A 16,222-nucleotide genomic window follows, 5' to 3' on the forward strand; every position below is an offset into this window, starting at 1 on the left:
TCTTAGAGACAGGAATTCACCAACTATCAGATCTGATAAATTACTCTACCTCCAGATACAATAATTAATCTTATTTTTGTAAATCTCATAGGAATAGAATTATTAATATTTTATTTAAAATATATAAGGTATTCAAATGTAATCTTAATAACTGAAATCTAGTTACTTGTGACTCTCTGCCACTCTAAAAGTTAACATGTTAGTAAAAAATGTACATGACCATGAAATTTAAATTATGAAGTTCTAATCTTAGTTCCTAAGAAGTTTAGCAACTATGTCCTAGATCCATATTTCAAATTCTATTCTTTTACCAGAATTATAAACTGAATGGCTGCCAATAATATAACAATGCCTGTTAAAGAGATTCCTGAAAATGTATGGAAGATTCATGGATAGAACTAACCTTAGCTAAACTGTGAGGTTATTGTTCTCCAGGCCTCTAGCCTCTCCTATTCTTTTTTTTTTTTAAGACTTTATTTGTTTATTCATGAGAGACACAGAGAGAGACAGAGAGAGGCAGAGGGAGAAGCAGGTTCCTTGCACGGAGCCCGATGTGGCACTTGAACCTGGGACTGGGATCACACCCTGAGCCGAAGGCAGACACTCAACTGCTGAGCCACCCAGGCACCCAAGTGGCCTCTCCTATTCTTATATGTTCCTCCTCCCAGAAAATTTTCCTCTCCAGTGTAATTTGTATTATTTCCCCGTCAGAAACAGATATGACTGAGGAAGGAGCAGATAATTAGTTTGACCAGAACTATGGATACCAAATTGAGGAATTTGAACTTATCCTAGAGTCCAATTGATTTTTAAACTTTAGTGTATTGACATCCTATTATATCAGTATTGGTTAATAATAACAATGAATTAAAGTCACAAATTATTCTTCAAAAAAAAAAAAAAAAGCTTACCCTTCTACTTTCCCTTTTAGACCCTTGCATTTTAACACGCTTTTTTGAGTGAGTGGGAAGAAAACCAGCAGAGCAAATAGCTAATGAGACTGAAGCTAATTGTTCCCAAGCTAGTTTGTCTTCCCTATGAATATGTACATTAAGACATTTTTTTAAAAATGATAAGTACTCCTTGAGGAAATAGGAGACCAACTATTTATTTCGACACTGAAGAAATGTTAACAGATTTTCATTAAAAGATAACCTGTCAGGATGCTGGCATGGCTCAGTTGGTTAAGGGGTTGGACTCTTGGTTTCAGCTCAGGTCATGACCTCAGGGTTGTGAGATGGAGCCCGAGGTTGGGCTCCACGTTCAGGGGGTGTCTGCTTGAGATTCTCCCTCTCCCTCTGCTCTGCCTCTGCCCTTCCCCTGCTTGTGCTCTTGCACTCCCTATCTCTCTAAAAATAGGTAAATAAACTCTATTTTTAAAAATCTGTCTACACAGTGGAAGGTCCATGAGAGGAAAGCAACATTGAAGTACAGAAAGTGATGGAAAAAGAAGGGACTGTCAAACTCCAGTTGAAAGATGGAAGGTCTGATCTGATCTACAGTGTGAATAAAAACTGACAGATTCAAAACCAGATTCACTTGTCATTTTTCTAAGCTCTAGATCAATCCTGAAAATAACTTCAAAAAAAAAAAACAAAATAATACAAGTTTCATAAGTAACTATTTGTACAGACGTTATTTACTGACCAAAGATTGCACAGAACCACTTTTTTGAAACTGTTCTTTGCAGCTCGAGCCTTATCCATCTCTTTGCTACTATTTCAATAACATAACATCGTCTTTTGTCTGAGGCTTTGATCTCTAAAGCAAAAAACTAGAAACTCAGTTTTCTGCTGAGGCAAGGCAGCTAATTAATAGAATCAAAGTGTGTTACTGCCCAAACTGATTCCAATAAACGAAATCTATTTGAGTCAGAAAAAAGTTGATGTTTGACGGATCATGGCAGAGAAATTTCAGTTGATTTCAAGTTTACAACCAAAGCAACATGGCAGCACTAGTAAATATTTAGGTTTCCACGAATAGATGATGTCTACCTACTAATGTCTGCATTTAAGATTCAGGCAAATAGAGACCCTGGAAGCCTTTGTCAAGGGAGGCAGCCAGCCAGCCTTCCACAATATGGTATATCTTCTATTTGAACCATTAGATAGTGGCGGCCTGGTCTCCATTCTAATGAAAAACTTACATTGGTCTAAGATATAATTCTGTATTTCTAATAAATGAAGGTAGTCTTAAAATAGTTACTATGTATTGCTATGATTGGTCTTTTAATTATTGGTTTTTCATTGAATAATTGGCCTTTTAGGTACGATCATAAATAGGTGAACTTTTTTGCTTATTACATTTTAAGATAAAGCTGAAGGACTTGGTGAGGTTTTTATTCAACTGCTCTCTCTGAGTTTTAAAATCATATTTTAACTTTAAAGAATAATAAGTTTCTGTCCTCTGGTGACAAATTTGATTACTTAGCAAAATGACAGATATGTCTCATTTTTAATCAGTTATGACTCATGGGGCAAACTGAAAACAAAACTGTATCTTTTCATGCCACTATTTTTTCTTTGCTATTGGGATTAGTTTTCACTTGATACTGGATGAAACATTTGAAGTTCTCATGATTCTTTTGTTAGTTCTAGATAATTGTAGGTTATACAGTCTATATCACAATCACAGTCTTGTGTCAGAAATCACACTGTTCAGTCCCCAGTGATCAAAACTCTGACTTTGGTATATCCTATCTTCTCTCTTCAGCCAGAGCCTGACTATCAACTGGCCATATGGAGGTTAGAGTGTAACTGGTCTTTGTGTCTCACTCATCTCATCCTATACTCACCTGTTCCTGTAAATGCCACACCTAAGTTGATACACGTGGAGGCCAAATGGGGGAAGGGAAGTTCCCCTTGTAAAGGTTTACAAGGGAAGTTCTTACTTTGACAGGTAGCATCACAAGATGACATTGCAGGAACTTGGCCTGGCATATGTTTAAAGCTTCTGTGGACTTTTTGGAGGCAAGCCACCTCTGGCTACAATGCCTGTGACTACTCATGCAATAGCTTTTCTTCAGGTGCCTGCATCTCCCATATCCCAAATCCCTCAGGTGTCTACTTTATACAGAGACTAGCAGTTAAAGTCCTATTGCCTATCCTGGAATTACAACTGAACAGAACTCAAAACAACTTCCAGGATGGCTCCACCCTTGTCATCTACATCTGATCTACAGGAAAAGCTCATGAATTTTTTCTCTTCTCCTAGTAAGAATGCAGTTATTTCACAAATGAACCCTCTTCTTTCTCTCAACCCCAACCACCTCAGAAAGCCATGACCTGAAGAATGTCAGGGCATTCGTCAGATGGCAGACCAAAGGATCCCTCAAATTGTGAGGGCATATCCAAGCTCTCCAAACACTTCCACTGAAGCTCCTCATTCTAGGTTTCAGGTAGAGAAAGGAGAAGTTCCACTCCTTATCCATGCAATGGGTGGTGGGACGAAGAATACAGAATTAGCTCTTAAAGAAATCTCTACACAAATATTCTCTCCTTACTCTGCTTTCTTTTTCAATCCTTTCATTATGGGTTTTAGAGCCTTCTAGCCAGATATTTTTCTTGGATGGTTTGCATTTCAATCTGGCATCTCACTTTAGAATTTTATATCTGTGGAATCACAGTGCTTCCAATTTTCACGTGCTATTATGTTAATATTGGTCATCTTGATAATAACATACCAGTTAAATTTCTGTTAAATAACAAATGAAAACAAAGATCCTCCTTTATTATACAAACTGTTCTCCTTCAAATTTTACTTGTACTATAAGTCCTTTTGTAAAGAAATGCATACACATTTGAAGCATGCATTCTGTAGTTTTATTCAGATTTAAGAAAGATGTATCTTTTATACTCTCCGCTTCCCTTCATACAAACCAGAAATCTATATGCAGATGCTAGATTTACAGACTCTCTTAGGATGACAGATCAATAAAGAACCCCATTGAAAAATGCTTGCCTGGAGGAGGAGAATATAAACTTTTTTCTTAATCTCTATAAGGCTTTGCTCCCAGGACCAAGCACTTCTCGTCTGGTGTTAATAGTACTGAATTTTCTTACTGCTTTTTCATGTCAAAGGCACTCTTCAAATATGTACTTAATTAAGCTTCTCTCTTAACAGAGGTGGCCCTGTTCTCATCCCCTAGCCTCCCTTTTCTATCTCCTGTGTGGAGAGTTCTCTTTGAAGTCATGCAGGAGAGATGTGTAGGGATGAAGGGATGAGAACAGAGCCAAGGGCGCTTGTAATGAACTTTTGATGGAAAAGAAGTTTAGATTAATGTAGCTCTTCTAGCTACCCTTTATTTAGAATTCTTCTAAGTGGAAATACTAAATTACAGAAAGATAATGAGTCAGATTTTATATTAGCTTTGAAAGTCTTGCCCTCTAAATACATTTGTGGACATCCTATGGATTTCTGAGGATTTAGAACTCGGCAGATTTCCAGTTTTATAGGACTTACTTATTTTGTATTTATGTTTATCTCTTATGATTGTCTTGAAGTTCACAGCTGGAACTTGATTTATTAAAAGTTATCTGTTTGTCTGAATACTGCTCCTTAGATTGATTCTTGAAGGAGGTCCATGATGATTTGTAACTATGCATATTATCCGTAACTACACTTTTGGAAATAGATGTTGATGATTTGAGAAAGTGTTTTCTAACTGCTTATAATACAGAAGCAATTTCAATAGTAGAATTAAATCTAATGTTATTATACAGTAGCTGCCAAATAATTCATTTTAATTTCTTATCTGTGGTTATCTCAGTCATTTCCCAGAAAATTATTTTCTTAGATTGCTTATTTAAAGGTTTACAAGAAGATACAGCAAATATATACAGCATAAATAACTTAATGGTCATAAGGTTCATAATTATAGTAACTTTTTCTTCATTGTATTCTTGTGCAGGCATGCTGAATCTTCTTTGGGACATTAAATTTCATAGATTGGCTCATGTTGTATTATGGCAAATATTATTTTGATTTTTTTGTGCATTTCAGGCAGGATAGAGGTAAAGTAAGAGCCATCTTGCATGCTTGATTTCCAATTTACCTGAACTTATTAAAAGAACTATTGGAAATCATTTTTTTTAATCCTTATATTGTTTTCTAGGTCACAAATACTGTACTCAGCAGTGTAATTGTCCTTACTAGTTTCTGCAAGATACTGATTGCATTTCTTGTGATATGTTAATAGGTTTATGATTAGAAGTGTTAAAGTTCAGGTTTTTGGAGTTTTTATGGAAAAATAGTTTGCATATCTACAATATCTTTCAACAATTCCTAATATGCATTAATCAAGAAGACACCTCAGATTTTCTACCTTTTGCTAAATTACTGCTATTTAATTATATTTATATCTATTAGATTTTTCATCTAAATTCAGACCTCTTCAACCTATTATGCAATCAGTACAGCCATTTTTTGTACATGAAATTAAAAATGAAATTGCAATGAACAAGATTTTATTAAGTTTTATTTATTTATGGGACATATGTGTGGCCCAGTCAGTTAAGTGGCTGACTCTTGATTTCAGCGCAGGTCCTGATCCTAGGGTCCTGGGATCCAGTCTCGCCTGGGTCTCCCTGTCCAGCAGAAAGTCTGTTTGTCTCCCTCTCTGCCTGCTCCTCTCCCTGCCCACTCATGCGCACATGCACTCTCTCCCTCTCTCAAATAAATAAGCAAATCTTTTAAAATTTTTTGTTTTTATTTTACTAGTTAGTTAAAGGCAGTTGCATACCAATCATACCTATCAAACCTCATAAAATAATACTTCATAATGACTGGATTTTGCATGAAAAATAATATTAAAAAATAAACTGCTGAACAAGATCCTTTGTTTAAATATCATCATCTAAAATGAATTTTTTTTTTGGATTTTATTTATTTATTTGAGAGACAGAGCAAGTGAGAGAAAACAGGAGGAAGGTGAAAGGTAGAGGGAGAAGCTGACTCCCCTCTGAGCAGGGAACCCAACCCAGGACTCAATCCCAGGACCCCGAGATCATACCCTAGCCTAAATGCAGACGCTTGACTGACTGAGCCACTCAGGAGCCCCTAAAATTAAAAATTTTAGATGTTAACTCTTTGCCAGCAGTTATAAACCCTGTATACCTGATTCACACAACATCCAATATTAAACAAACTAAAGTTCTGTATATTTTAATTTAGGCTCTCTGTAGAACTATTGATTCTTTTGATCTGTACTTTTATAACACTCATATGCTTGTTATTGTTATACAATAATTAGATAAATATCACATACATAACATCAACATTGAATGTGAATCCCCTCAAAGACTTAGCACCTTTTGTTCTTCCTAGGCTCTTCAGCCAGTTCTCTAATGCCTGCCTTTACTTACCATCTAGATCTCGGCTTCGTATGACGTTTCCAGAGAGGAATTTGGGGGCATCCTATCTGAAGAACCTTCCTCCTGAGTCACTCCCTATTATAGCAGCCTGCTTTTTATCTCCTTCATAGTATTTATCAATATCTGAATATATTTATTTGTTTACTCATATATTTTGTTTTTGCCAGTTGAAATGCAAGCTCCATGAGGGCAGCAACTTTGTCTCTTTCATTAAACATTGAATCTCATCATAGAATAGTGCCTGACTCAAGGTAAACTCTCAGTAAATATCTGTTCATTCATTCACTTAATATACATCTGCTGAATAAATGCATACATCATTAAATGAACCTCCTATCAGTTCACTTAAAGTCAAGGAAGAGATCATCCATACAACTGCCCAAAGCCAGGTGGACTTGAGAGATGATGTTAAGATTTTGAAGCCTGGTGGTCATGTAGAGTAGTATAAATGCAGCAAAGATCATGAAAAGTGTCAAGTGTCACTGGTAGAGAGCAGTGCTTTGTAAAACTAAGGAATTCCCAGTATCCTATAAAATGGAATTCGCATCTACACAGCACCTGATGATTGATTGTTCAATGTCCTAAATATTTTCACTCCAACTCGGCCTGAAATTCTCTCCAACAGTTACTCCAAAGTGGGATATTGTTTTTATATGGCTACTATTTAAGTGAATATATTACCTCCAAAATGATTCACCTTTCAGTAGATAAAATTAAATGTTCGGAGGGTCGTTTTCAAAGGAAAGATGTTCTATATCTAGAACAATCAGTTATAGTTTGGTTTCATTTGGGACTACGGTGAGTTAAAACTGTTGCTGGGCCCAACTGTATTAGTTAGGGAGACGCCGAAGCTGCTCTAGTAAGATAGTCCATGATACAGAGGCTTCAAAATACAAATGTAAATTTTACTCTTATTAGAATCCCAAAAGTGATGCTACTGCAACTCATGGGAAGGGGAAAGTATAAAGAATTCACATAGCCAATATTTCAAGGCCCATAGCTGAAAGCATCCCTTTCACTTCTAGTAACACTAAATTTGTGAAAATGTACCTGAAGGACCGCATCTGGCTATGAGGGAGTCCAAGAAATACAGTCTCTGGATAAGCAACCACAGGCCCAGCAACAAATCTACAATGGAAGAATGGGAGAAATATTTTTTTGACAGCTTGCTATTTCTACCGTCAGCTAAAGGGAGCATGGGAATGGTGGCCCATGAGGAAAGTATCAGATGATTACTAAGGGCATGTCAAAATTAGAGACAAACGCACAAACAAAAAATCAGACGTTTTCAGTAACATAATGCACTACTGATGCCAGTTTTATTTTTTTTATTTTTTTTTAATTTATTTTTTATTGGTGTTCAATTTACTAACATACAGAATAACCCCCAGTGCCCGTCACCCATTCACTCCCACCCCCCGCCCTCCTCCCCTTCCACCACCCCTAGTTCGTTTCCCAGAGTTAGCAGTCTTTACGTTCTGTCTCCCTTTCTGATATTTCCCACACATTTCTTCCCCCTTCCCTTATATTCCCTTTCACTATTATTTATATTCCCCAAATGAATGAGAACATATAATGTTTGTCCTTCTCCGACTGGCTTACTTCACTCAGCATAATACCCTCCAGTTCCATCCACGTTGAAGCAAATGGTGGGTATTTGTCATTTCTAATAGCTGAGTAATATTCCATTGTATACATAGACCACATCTTCTTTATCCATTCATCTTTCGATGGACACCGAGGCTCCTTCCACAGTTTGGCTATCGTGGCCATTGCTGCTATAAACATCGGGGTGCAGGTGTCCCGGCGTTTCATTGCATTTGTATCTTTGGGGTAAATCCCCAACAGTGCAATTGCTGGGTCGTAGGGCAGGTCTATTTTTAACTCTTTGAGGAACCTCCACACAGTTTTCCAGAGTGGCTGCACCAGTTCACATTCCCACCAACAGTGTAAGAGGGTTCCCTTTTCTCCACATCCTCTCCAACATTTGTTGTTTCCTGCCTTGTTAATTTTCCCCATTCTCACTGGTGTGAGGTGGGATCTCATTGTGGTTTTGATTTGTATTTCCCTGATGGCAAGTGATGCAGAGCATTTTCTCAGGTGCATGTTGGCCATGTCTATGTCTTCCTCTGTGAGATTTCTGTTCATGTCTTTTGCCCATTTCATGATTGGATTGTTTGTTTCTTTGGTGTTGAGTTTAATAAGTTCTTTATAGATCTTGGAAACTAGCCCTTTATCTGATAGGTCATTTGCAAATATCTTCTCCCATTCTGTAGGTTGTCTTTGAGTTTTGTTGACTGTATCCTTTGCTGTGCAAAAGCTTCTTATCTTGATGAAGTCCCAATAGTTCATTTTTGCTTTTGTTTCTTTTGCCTTCGTGGATGTATCTTGCAAGAAGTTACTATGGTCGAGTTCAAAAAGGGTGTTGCCTGTGTTCTTCTCTAGGATTTTGATGGAATCTTGTCTCACATTTAGATCTTTCATCCATTTTGAGTTTATCTTTGTGTCTGGTGCAAGAGAGTGGTCTAGTTTCATTCTTCTGCATGTGGATGTCCAATTTTCCCAGCACCATTTGTTGAAGAGACTGTCTTTCTTCCAGTGGATAGTCTTTCCTCCTTTATCGAATATTAGTTGCCCATAAAGTTCAGGGTCCACTTCTGGATTTTCTATTCTGTTCCACTGATCTATTTGTCTGTTTTGGTGCCAGTACCACACTGTCTTGATGACCACAGCTTTGTAGTACAACCTGAAATCTGGCATTGTGTTGCCCCCAGATATGGTTTTCTTTTTTAAAATTCCCCTGGCTTTTCGGGGTCTTTTCTGATTCCACACAAATCTTAAAATAATTTGTTCTAACTCTCTGAAGAAAGTCCATGGTATTTTGATAGGGATTGCATTAAACGTGTATATTGCCCTGGGTAACATTGACATTTTCACAATATTAATTCTGCCAGTCCATGAGCATGGAATATTTTTCCATCTCTTTGTGTCTTCCTCAATTTCTTTCAGAAGTGTTCTATAGTTTTGAGGGTATAGATCCTTTACATCTTTGGTTAGGTTTATTCCTAGGTATCTTATGCTTTTGGGTGCAATTGTAAATGGGATTGACTCCTTAATTTCTCTTTCTTCAGTCTCATTGTTAGTGTATAGAAATGCCACTGACTTCTGGGCATTGATTTTGTATCCTGCCACGCTACCAAATTGCTGTATGAGTTCTAGCAATCTTGGGGTGGAGACTTTTGGGTTTTCTACGTAGAGTATCATGTCATCGGCGAAGAGGGAGAGTTTGACTTCTTCTTTGCCAATTTGAATGCCTTTAATGTCTTTTTGTTGTCTGATTGCTGAGGCTAGGACTTCCAGTACTATGTTGAACAGCAGTGGTGAGAGTGGACATCCCTGTCTTGTTCCTGATCTTAGGGGAAAGGCTCCCAGTGCTTCCCCATTGAGAATGATATTTGCTGTGGGCTTTTCATAGATGGCTTTTAAGATGTCGAGGAATGTTCCCTCTATCCCTACACTCTGAAGAATTTTGATCAGGAATGGATGCTGTATTTTGTCAAATGCTTTCTCTGCATCTAATGAGAGGATCATATGGTTCTTGGTTTTTCTCTTGCTGATATGATGAATCACATTGATTGTTTTACGGGTGTTGAACCAGCCTTGTGTCCCAGGGATAAATCCTACTTGGTCATGGTGAATAATTTTTTTAATGTACTGTTGGATCCTATTGGCCAGTATCTTGTTGAGAATTTTTGCATCCATGTTCATCAGGGATATTGGTCTGTAATTCTCCTTTTTGGTGGGGTCTTTGTCTGGTTTTGGAATTAAGGTGATGCTGGCCTCATAGAACGAATTTGGAAGTACTCCATCTCTTTCTATCTTTCCAAACAGCTTTAGGAGAATAGGTATGGTTTCTTCTTTAAACGTTTGATAGAATTCCCCTGGGAAGCCATCTGGCCCTGGACTCTTGTGTCTTGGGAGGTTTTTGATGACTGCTTCAATTTCCTCCCTGGTTATTGGCCTGTTCAGGTTTTCTATTTCTTCCTGTTCCAGTTTTGGTAGTTTGTGGCTTTCCAGGAATGCGTCCATTTCTTCTAGATTGCCTAATTTATTGGCGTATAGCTGTTCATAATATGTTTTTAAAATCGTTTGTATTTCCTTGGTGTTGGTAGTGATCTCTCCTTTCTCATTCATGATTTTATTAATTTGAGTCTTCTCTCTCTTCTTTTTAATAAGGCTGGCTAATGGTTTATCTATCTTGTTAATTCTTTCAAAGAACCAACTCCTGGTTTTGTTGATCTGTTCCACAGTTCTTCTGGTCTCGATTTCGTTGAGTTCTGCTCGAATCTTTATTAACTCCCTTCTTCTCTTGGGTGTAGGATCTATTTGCTGTTTTTTCTCTAGCTCCTTTATGTGTAAGGTTAGCTTTTGTATTTGAGTTCTTTCCAGTTTTTGAATGGATGCTTGTATTGCGATGTATTTCCCCCTTAGGACTGCTTTTGCTGCATCCCAAAGATTTTGAACGGTTGTATCTTCATTCTCATTAGTTTCCATGAATCTTTTTAATTCTTCCTTAATTTCCTGGTTGACCCTTTTATCTTTTAGCAGGATGGTCCTTAACCTCCACGTGTTTGAGGTCCTTCCAAACTTCTTGTTGTGATTTAGTTCTAATTTCAAGGCATTATGGTCCGAGAATATGCAGGGGACAATCCCAATCTTTTGGTATCGGTTCAGACCCGATTTGTGACCCAGTATGTGGTCTATTCTGGAGAAAGTTCCATGTGCGCTTGAGAAGAATGTGTATTCAGTTGAGTTTGGATGTAAAGTTCTGTAGATATCTGTGAAATCCATCTGGTCCAGTGTATCATTTAAAGCTCTCGTTTCTTTGGAGATGTTGTGCTTAGAAGACCTATCGAGTATAGAAAGAGCTAGATTGAAGTCACCAAGTATAAGTGTATTATTATCTAAGTATTTCTTCACTTTGGTTAATAATTGATTTATATATTTGGCAGCTCCCACATTCGGGGCATATATATTGAGGATTGTTAAGTCCTCTTGTTGAATAGATCCTTTAAGTATGATATAGTGTCCCTCTTCATCTCTCACTACAGTCTTTGGGGTAAATTTTAGTTTATCTGATATAAGGATGGCTACCCCTGCTTTCTTTTGAGGACCATTCGAATGGTAAATGGTTCTGCAACCTTTTATTTTCAGGCTGTAGGTGTCCTTCTGTCTAAAATGAGTCTCTTGTAGACAGCAAATAGATGGGTCCTGCTTTTTTATCCAGTCTGAAACCCTGCGCCTTTTGATGGGGTCATTAAGCCCGTTCACGTTCAGAGTTACTATTGAGAGATATGAGTTTAGTGTCATCATGATATCTATTCAGTCCTTGTTTTTGTGGACTGTTCCACTGAACTTCTTCTTAAAGGGGAATTTTAAGAGTCCCCCTTAAAATTTCTTGCAGAGCTGGTTTGGAGGTCACATATTCTTTCAGTTGCTGCCTGTCTTGGAAGCTCTTTATCTCTCCTTCCATTTTGTTTTTTTTGTTTGTTTTTTTTTTTTTTTTTTTTTATTTATGATAGTCACAGAGAGAGAGAGAGAGGCAGAGAGACAGGCAGAGGGAGAAGCAGGCTCCATGCACCAGGAGCCCGATGTGGGATTCGATCCCGGGTCTCCAGGATCACGCCCTGGGCCAAAGGCAGGCGCTAAACTGCTGCGCCACCCAGGGATCCCTCCTTCCATTTTGAATGAGAGCCTTGCTGGATAAAGTATTCTTGGTTGCATGTTCTTCTCATTTAGGACCCTGAATATATCCTGCCAGCCCTTTCTGGCCTGCCAGGTCTCTGTGGAGAGGTCTGCTGTTACCCTAATACTCCTCCCCATAAAAGTCAGGGATTTCTTGTCTCTTGCTGCTTTAAGGATCTTCTCTTTATCTTTGGAATTTGCAAGCTTCACTATTAAATGTCGAGGTGTTGAACGGTTTTTATTGATTTTAGGGGGGGATCGCTCTATTTCCTGGATCTGAATGCCTGTTTCCCTTCCCAGGTTAGGAAAGTTTTCAGCTAGAATTTGTTCAAATACATATTCTGGCCCTCTGTCCCTTTCGGCACCCTCGGGAACCCCAATTAAACGTAGGGTTTTCTTTCTCAGGCTGTCATTTATTTCCCTTAATCTATCCTCATGGTCTTTTAATTGTTTGTCTCTTTTTTCCTCAGTTTCCCTCTTTGCTATCAACTCGTCTTCTATGTCACTCACTCGTTCTTCCACCTTGTTAACCCTCGTCGTTAGGACTTCTAGTTTGGATTGCATCTCATTCAATTGATTTTTAATTTCTGCCTGATTAGCTCTAAATTCTGCAGTCATGAAGTCTCTTGAGTCCTTTATGGTTTTTTCTAGAGCCACCAGTAGCTGTATAATAGTGCTTCTGAATTGGCTTTCTGACATTGACTTGTAATCCAGATTTTGTAACTGGATTCTTTCTTTTGAGGTGAGGTTTTCCTTCTAGTCATTTTGCTCAGTGCAGAGTGGCCAAAAGCAAGTTGTATTGGGAAAAAGAGAAAAAGAGAGGAGAGAAAGAAGGAAAGAAAAGAGAAAGAGAAAAAAAAAGGGAAGAAAAAAAAAGAAGAAAAAGAGAAAGAAAAAGAAAGGAGAAAAAAAAAGGGGGGTGGGGGAAGGAAACAAATCAAAAAGCAAAACAAAACAAAACAAAACAAAACAACAAAAAAAAAGAACCACGGGGGAGTATCTTCTGATTCTGTGTACTTTAAGTCCCTTGGCTTCTCCTGGAAGTTGTCCGTCCAGCTGGTGTTCTGGGGGAGGGGCCTGTTGTGCTGGTTTTCAGGTGTTAGCAGTTGGGGGAGCTGCTGTGCCCCCGCCTGGTGCAGGGCTCAGTGGGGGTTGTTTACCCCGTGAGGCCGCAGGAGGAACAGCCCCAGTGGCGGGGCAGCTCTGGAAACCTGGATTCAGCTCCGGCAAGAACTCCGTCTGCAGGGCCTGGAGGCTCCGGGCGGGGCCGCTGATCTGCTCAGCTGGGGCAGGAGCGTCCTCGCTGTCCTGGGCCCTCCCGGCCTCTGCCTGTCCCGGGGGAGGCCGGGTCCTGGGCTGTGTCCCGGCGCCCTGTGCTCCGGGTCCTGCGCTGGTGGATTCGCGCTCCCGCCCCGCAGCCCCCTCCGCGGAGCAGCCCCCGAGCCCCCCGAGCTGCTCCCGCCCCGCAGCCCCCTCCGCGGAGCCGCCCCCGAGCCCCCCCTGCTGCTCCCGCCGCGCAGCCCCCTCCTCGGAGCCGCCCCCGAGCCCCCCGAGCTGCTCCCGCCGCGCAGCCCCCTCCTCGGAGCCGCCCCCGAGCCCCCCGAGCTGCTCCCGCCCCGCAGCCCCCTCCGCGGAGCCCCCCCCCCCGAGCCCCCCGAGCCCCCCGAGCTGCTCCCGCCCCGCAGCCCCCTCCGCGGAGCCGCCCCCGAGCCCCCCGAGCTGCTCCCGCCCCGCAGCCCCCTCCGCGGAGCCGCCCCCGAGCCCCCCGAGCTGCTCCCGCCCCGCAGCCCCCTCCGCGGAGCCGCCCCCGAGCTCCCCGAGCTGCTCCCGCCCCGCAGCCCCCTCCGCGGAGCCGCCCCCGAGCCCCCCGAGCTGCTCCCGCCCCGCAGCCCCCTCCGCGGAGCCGCCCCCGAGCTCCCCGAGCTGCTCCCCCCCGCAGCCCCCTCCGCGGAGCCGCCCCCGAGCCCCCCGAGCTGCTCCGGGTCCCCCGTGCGCGCTGCAGCCCTTAGGGAGCTCGGCGCACTCTCCCGGGGCGCAGGTGTCTGTTAGTGTCCCCGGAGCCCGAGGGCATCCCCGCCCTCCCGGGTCCTGCTCCACCTCCCCGCGAGCCCCTTTCCCCCGGGAAGGTCGGTGCAGCTCCTGCTCCTCCGGGACGGGGCTCTCCTGTCCTGGGGACACTCGCCCCGGCCTCAGCCCGGCTCCTCGCGGGCCCCTCCCCCTTGGAGGCCTTTTGTGTCTTTATTTCTTTTTCCCCGTCTTCCTACCTTGGTAGAAGCACGAACTCTTCTCGCTGTAGCGTTCCAGCTGGTCTCTCTTTAAATCTCAGGCCGAATTCCTAGATTTTCAGGATGATTGGAAGGTTTTCTAGGTAATTTGGTGGAGACAGGTGATTTGGGGACCCTACTCTTCCGCCATCTTGCTCCTCCCCCAGAATTTAGTATTTGTTAATTGAATTCTGATGCCAATTTTATATTTGGCTTCTATCAATATTGAAATGGCAACTTATGCAGTGGTTACCTACTTAAAGCCTTTTTGTAACTACATCAGAGAATCAAATTGAGAAGCCCTGCCACAATGTCATGTACAAAAAAGCCTTTTTGTTTGTTCTATATAAAGGAGGTATAAGGCAAGGCATCCTAGAGCAAAAAGTCAGCTCCCATATGTGAAGTGTGTTCCTTAATAAATACCATGTCAGGAACTGTCATATTTTAAGTCTACTTCTAAATATAACTATTACTCTACAAATTCAGTGGCACTTGATCTTTTAAAAAATGTAGGGGCCTAGCATCCTCTGATTTTTTCCTGTGACCCTCCCTTAGCTCTTCGAATTAAAATATTTAGTCATTTGAATTTTTTTATTCAATTACTTCTGCCTTTATAATTGTATTTAAAACCACAGGGAAGTGCTAAATTAGAGTTTATGTATTTTTACAAATATTTGCCCTCCTACCAGCTACAAGCTAGCTCTATTACAGGCACAGAATTAGAAATATATATATTGGATGATTTAGGAATCGTGCCTTTAGTGAAATCATGGTCACGGTCTTTTTAGTGGGGAAAGCACAGAAGGTGTACTTGTCTAACACGCCAACTGAAGAAAAGAGAAGTTCTCTAGTTAGCAATCCCAACTATACTTTAAAGTTCCTAAAATTAGATTTCTTATTCTTGACCATCTCTATTTTGTATTAGGCAAAAATAAATCTTGAAACATATCTATATTGTGTCACTTTCCCTATTATAAGTTTTTTTTATAATATGTCAATGTTTAAACAGCACGTAGTATGCAGGCTAATTGTCAGGGGGCCAAGTAGAATACACTTCCGCAGCAGATGGGTGGGGCATAAAGCACAGAATCAAAGTACACCGAAAGCTTATGCTTCCACCGTGGAAACTTACATTCTTCATGCGAAAGGCGGTCGTCGCGGCGGAGGGCACTGGCAGTGGACGGAGCGCATCTCCGCCCCTTCGCAGGGAGGGTCCTGGGCCGGCGCGGGGGACCGTGCACCTGCGGGCCGCGAGCGCAGGGCCGGATCCAGGCCACGCTGGGCGCGCTCGGCGGGCAGCAGGCACCGCGGCCACGGCGCCCCGAGGCTGAAGCGGTCTGTGCTGTGGACCCGGACCTCGAGTCGGCCTCCGTGCACTTGGGGCCACGCCTCCGGCTCCGGCCAGAGGGGTGCGGGGGCCCCGGGCCAGGGCGCGCGCAGCGGGGCGGGAGGAGGCGGGAGGCCGCCCGCCCGGGGACCCTCCGCAGCAGCAGGACCCGGCGGGGGTGGGGGGGATGCGGCCGGGCAGCCGGTGCGCACGTTCAGCGCGGAGCCCTGGCCCTGGGGCGGGACCCTGCTCGGGCCGCTCCGCCGACCGCGTCGGTGAAGGAGGCGCTGGCGCTGCGGCCTCCGCCCGCCCGTGGCACCACCCGCCCGCGCTCCCCGCCGCGCCCCCGGGCCAGCCCGCCGCTGCCCCGCGTGGCCCCTCCGCCCGCTCAGGGCCGCCCTCCCGGAGCGTGTCTGCCGCCCGCGCTCTTTGTCCTGCGGCGACGCCCCGTGGTACCGACGCCACCGATGCGGCGTACACGTGTGGGGGGGGGGGAGTCAATCTTCTTGAAAATG

At 42.5% G+C, this 16,222-nt stretch overlaps 1 long non-coding RNA gene across 1 annotated transcript in view; it reads right to left on the reverse strand.

Annotated features, from left to right (window-relative positions):
* LOC140621839 (uncharacterized) overlaps nt 1-15,689 on the reverse strand; it is a 58,964-nt gene extending 43,275 nt beyond the window's left edge. The window contains exons 1-2 of the long non-coding RNA XR_012021565.1: nt 15,513-15,689; nt 7,422-7,499 (exon numbers count right to left, since the gene is read on the reverse strand). This is a non-coding gene — a long non-coding RNA (uncharacterized lncRNA). The remainder of the gene's footprint in view (nt 1-7,421; nt 7,500-15,512) is intronic.
* Nucleotides 15,690-16,222: the final 533 nt, after the last annotated feature.

This window comes from Canis lupus, chromosome 30 (genome assembly GCF_048164855.1).
Source record: "Canis lupus baileyi chromosome 30, mCanLup2.hap1, whole genome shotgun sequence".
Classification (NCBI taxonomy): domain Eukaryota; kingdom Metazoa; phylum Chordata; class Mammalia; order Carnivora; family Canidae; genus Canis; species Canis lupus.